This window comes from Pteropus medius, unplaced genomic scaffold (genome assembly GCF_902729225.1).
Source record: "Pteropus medius unplaced genomic scaffold, Ma_sr-lr_union100, whole genome shotgun sequence".
NCBI classification, from domain to species: domain Eukaryota; kingdom Metazoa; phylum Chordata; class Mammalia; order Chiroptera; family Pteropodidae; genus Pteropus; species Pteropus medius.
In genome coordinates, this window is record NW_024343735.1 from 430,302 (window position 1) to 435,341 (window position 5,040).

General features: G+C 34.6%; 1 pseudogene; it reads left to right on the forward strand.

Moving 5' to 3' along the window:
- The first annotated feature begins 4,104 nt into the window (after positions 1-4,104).
- On the forward strand, positions 4,105-4,695 carry LOC120607010 (armadillo repeat-containing protein 10-like; annotated as a pseudogene).
- The last annotated feature ends 345 nt before the right edge of the window (positions 4,696-5,040 follow it).

A 5,040-nucleotide genomic window follows, 5' to 3' on the forward strand; every position in this document is an offset into this window, starting at 1 on the left:
GGTTAAAATAGGTTCCAAGGTCTACTTTTACTTTCTTTCTCCTGATGTTTTTAGAGAAAACTATTGAGAGCATTTGCAGGATTAACTTCACACATTACAGCACAGCTACAGAGGCCTAATGTGTTAGTCCACTTTGTAAATGCTCCAAACTGTGATATACGATACATCTCAGCATTTATCAAAGTATATCTCTTACTCTCAGAGTTGTTGTACCTGTCTTTTCCTTTAGACTTATAGTTTCTTGAGGTCAAGGATGATATAGACTAAGTACTTGATGGATCTAATAAAATTGATAGAGGATCCATTAGATTGACCAGAAGTAAAGGAAAACCAGAAAGTCAGGCCAAGAGTGGATCAGTTAAAGACAAAGCGAAGAGGGAGTAAAATGGACCCCTGTGAGACAATACTATATGAAAAAAACAGAGAGAGAAGTTTTTTTCAGTAGTACTTAGTACACAAAACAGACAATTCTTGCTCTCATTGAGCATCCAATACAGAGGGTAAGACAGGCATTAAAGGGCCACCTACAATAATGATTATTGTAGTAAAGACCAACAAGAAATTCATGGGGCTATATGAGTTTTAAGCAGAAGAACCTGAACCAATCATAGGAGTGAGGAAAGACTTCACAGAGAAAATGTTTTCAGCAGAGAATTGATGGAGTTAAGTTGTAGCTTAAGTTATAGCTCTAGGTTATGAGATCCACATGACAGGAGATGAGGAAGTAAGGAACATTTTCACAAAACTTAAAATTATGGTGTGGGAATTCATGAGGGGGCTACACACAAAACTCCAAAAGCATACACTTAAGAAGGAGACTGGCTGATAAAGAAGACTTGGTGATAGCTGAAAATACAATGCTATATACACACAATCAGACATTTAAAAGGTGTTTGGTTGCTATCATTAGTTCAACCAAGAGGCAGCATATTGGTTAAGAGTGTGGATTCTAGCGTCACAATCCTAGCTAGTAGATCTTGGGCAAATCATTTAAACTCTTTATGTATCAACGTCTTTGTAAATTGAAGGGTGTAAAAATGCCTTTCTTCTAGGTTGTCGTAAGCATTAAATATGTCACTACATAAAAAGCACTTAAAACTCTGCCTGGAGCATTCTAAATACTAAATAAATGTTAGCTGCTGTTATTTTTGTTACTACTATTAGTTGCAGCGTTAAGAGCCAAAAATTAAATTAAGATTGTTAGTAATAATATTAAGAGAGGTTTATAAATTTGTTTACAGCTAACTTTCTTACATATTGCTTACATACAAGAAGAATAAGCTCTATGCCCAGAGCTCCTGATACGACGCAGTGCAGCAGCAACTTCCTGGTAGAGGGGAAACACATTTTTGACAGCCACTCAAAGAACTGTGGGTCCAAGAATGAGGAAGAAAGATGTAGGGTATAAATCAAGGACTAGGAAGGAAGATGGAGGAATAGGTCATATTTTGATTCAGAGGAAACGGATCCTCATTTGCTCAGCTATCTAGGGACAATTTAATAGGAAATCTGCTTATTTCGACTTGCTGCTTACCAGAAACTTACAGCCCTATAAAAGCTACCTACCCAGCGTTTTTGCCTCTCTGAGAATATCACTCCTCACCTCCTACTGTTCACTCTATAGTGAGTTTCACTATTAGAGATATATTATATATGTTACATATATATAGCTCTACTTCATATATATATATATATGAGTATATATATATATAGAGCATATATATATATATATAAACTCTTTTATTCTGGAGCCGGAAGGAAGAACTAGGAGTCCCTCATCCTGGATTTCCTTCTCATGTTCAGAAATATGGAAGATGAGATAAAATGACAGGATTATTACGTCTTTATTTGTTCAACTATTTCATTCCAAAAGCCAAACTGCAAAATGTTAATAACCTGATCATCACACCTTCATTCCATCCTATAAAGCGTTCTGTAACCATCCTCACGAAGATAATTTCACAGCCTCTTCTATTACCAGATCAAATAACATATGAACATATTGATATTCACATGTGTGCTAAAAATCTCATCGAACTGCTTATCTATGGCATAGTCAATGAAATTGAATGAAATTATATGAAATTGAGTTTTTATCCCACTGAAAACTACTTATTAAGTAGTTGCTGAATCAGCAATGCTGTATTCCTGTTACTCCTAGTAGGCAGACTTTATCTTGATGGAGTTTTTAATTTATTTTGCATAATTCCCCTAATTCCTGGTACATAGCAGGCACTAAAGAAATATATATAGAATTAAGCTCTTCCTTAAGCTCACTTTCAACAGTTCATCAAGAATAATGGGTGCCAGGGGAGATATTATACCCAAACAAGTAGAATCATGAAACAATATGGCATATTCAGGACTGGCATATGAACTTGAAAACATCCATGGAAGTGTGTCGCAGGTGTTTACAGTATCCAGCACGTGTATTATGCTAAGCCAATACGGGGGAGATTCTAGTACTATGTTGAATATAGAAGTGGTAAAAGCATGCATTCTTGCTTTGTTCCTGATTTTAGAGAACAAGCTTTCAATCTTTCACAATTGAGTGTGATGTGACTAGAACCTCTGTCTCAGATTGTATGAGATGAAAAAGGGGTAAAGTCATTGCAGATCATATGACAAAAATCAAATGGTTGGCAAGACAGAAAAAAAATAGAGTAGGAGCTGTAGATGGGACAACCACAAGAAAACTGTCACTCCTCCCTTCTCCAACTTCAGGCTTCCTCTTGGAACATGGCAGAACTCGCGGAAAGGAAAAAAGTCTGATGTAAAATAAGATTCAAGTAATGCCAATTATATTAGGCAGGGTGTTGTAATTCTTAAACAGAGAGTGGTCCTATTTGTTTTGTTCGGTTTTCGATAAAGAGATCAAAAAACTATTACGTAGGAATGACCAGAGTTGGAATCTATCAGAGTTGGAATCTGGGGCAGGGAAAGCAAGAAGGCCACAGAAAAGATTTAAAGAAGCAGTGGGGAGAAAAATTGTTTTTTATAAGAATGTGCTGTGAGTTTTGCTTGCTCATTGTAATAGCTACACATGCATCCTATATACTCTACTTTTAGGGGGGGGGGAGGAAGTTACTAAAATTTTAAGAAAAATGAGTAATTACAAAAGTTAACCAGATAGACTTCTGGAAGAAAATTCAACTTAATTTTTGGAAAGTACAAATATGTGAAGGTCTGGTAACAAATATATTTTTAAGGTTACTAGAGGGTAGGGGGAAGGAAGGAAATAAATGGGGTCAAGGGGGTCAAATATGTGGTGACAGAGTGAAATCTAACTATGGGCAGTGAACACACAATGCAATGTACATATGCCTTACTGTTCAATTGTACCCCTGAAACTTACTGGATTTCATTAAACAATGTCACCATAATAAAAATTAAAAATAAATTTTTAAAAATCATTGAAATTGCCATTGCTGCAATGAACAACTTATGTGGCACGCTTCTATGAAGGTAATATGTCAGAACATTCTGGAATTTTCTGAATATTTTCCTTCATATCTTTTAACCTGATTTTTTATAATCCACATTTTCTCCAAAGACTTATTGTCCCTAACCTCAATTCTGTAACTGAGTGTGTGAAGTGATGGTGATGTTAACTAATCTTATCCTGGAAATCATTTTACAATATACACATATGTCAAATTATCACATTGTATACCTTAAACTTCCAGGACATTATTTGTAAAACATATCTCAATAAAGTTGGAAGTTAGAAATAAAAATATTTATATCTTGATGCAAAAACAAAAAGAAACCTTTGGATATATACACTTTAAATATAACAATAAAGTCTTTTATATTTCTAAAACCTTCACAGAATAAAACCGAAAAATACTTATTAGTAAAATAAATTTTTATTCAAATTGACAACCAGACAGTCATTTACCAAGGACGAGAGCTGTATTTCATTACTCTTTATTTCATGTATGTATCTACATTTGCATGTGTAAGCTTATGAGTAGAGCCATTATTAAAATCTTAAAAAAAAAAGGAATATATGATTATTGAAAGAGCTTGGTCACTCTGGATAACAACGTACCCTTTCAGGTAACCAAGCCATAATACATTAATTGGGTAGTATTCCAGTTAATGGAACATGATCCCCCCAGCCACGATATTAAAAGCAAAGCTTTAAATGCATTGAATAACCTAAGTATGAATGTTAAAAATCAAAGCAAGATAAACATATGCATCACAACTGTGAGGATTTCTTCTGTGGTTCTCTTAAGTCCACTGTGCAGCTGGTTGGACTTAGGGATGTTAACAAACATGGCTGTTACCAATGACCACATGTTTAACATTTGCATTAATGACCTTTTCCAGCTGTTACTTGTGAGAAATGGAAACACTGAAGTTCAAGTTCTGAGACTGCTTTTGAATTTGCCTGGAAATTCAGACACAGCATTACAACTACTTGGTACACAAGTGGACTGATTCATCATTCCTTTCCCTTCATTATGGCCACCTAGCTAAAGAGATTCTTCTTTGAGTATTTATGTTATTTAAGAATATAAATAACTGCCTCCAAACTGAAGCCATTTAGCTTCTTGAACTTTCACTAAAGGTTCACTATTCTTCCTGTTGTATGGAAAAGAAAGTGCCTAGAAAATGAGAGCTTTAGTTTATCATCATGACACGGGTATGAAGGAAAAAGGTATAACAGTAATAACAAAATTTTGATTAGTTGTATCTTACCAAAGAGTAATACAGTCTGAAAGTAATGCACATTATAAATTCCTTATTTTCCATCTTCCTTATAAAAGAATTCTTTCAGCTGCTGAATTTGGATTAGATCTTATATTTCATCATTAACACAGCTATAACTTGCCATGGTTTTCAAGTTTATTTTGGACCATTTTATTGATACCAAACGAATATTAGAAATTGTACTGAAAACATTTATTATTTTTATTTTTCTCTCCACACTGAGATATTTTAGTTATTTCCTCCACATGAAGTGACAGTAACCTTTTTACACATAAGCTACGCTTTCACCATCTGAAGTGATCAGAGACCACATTGGCA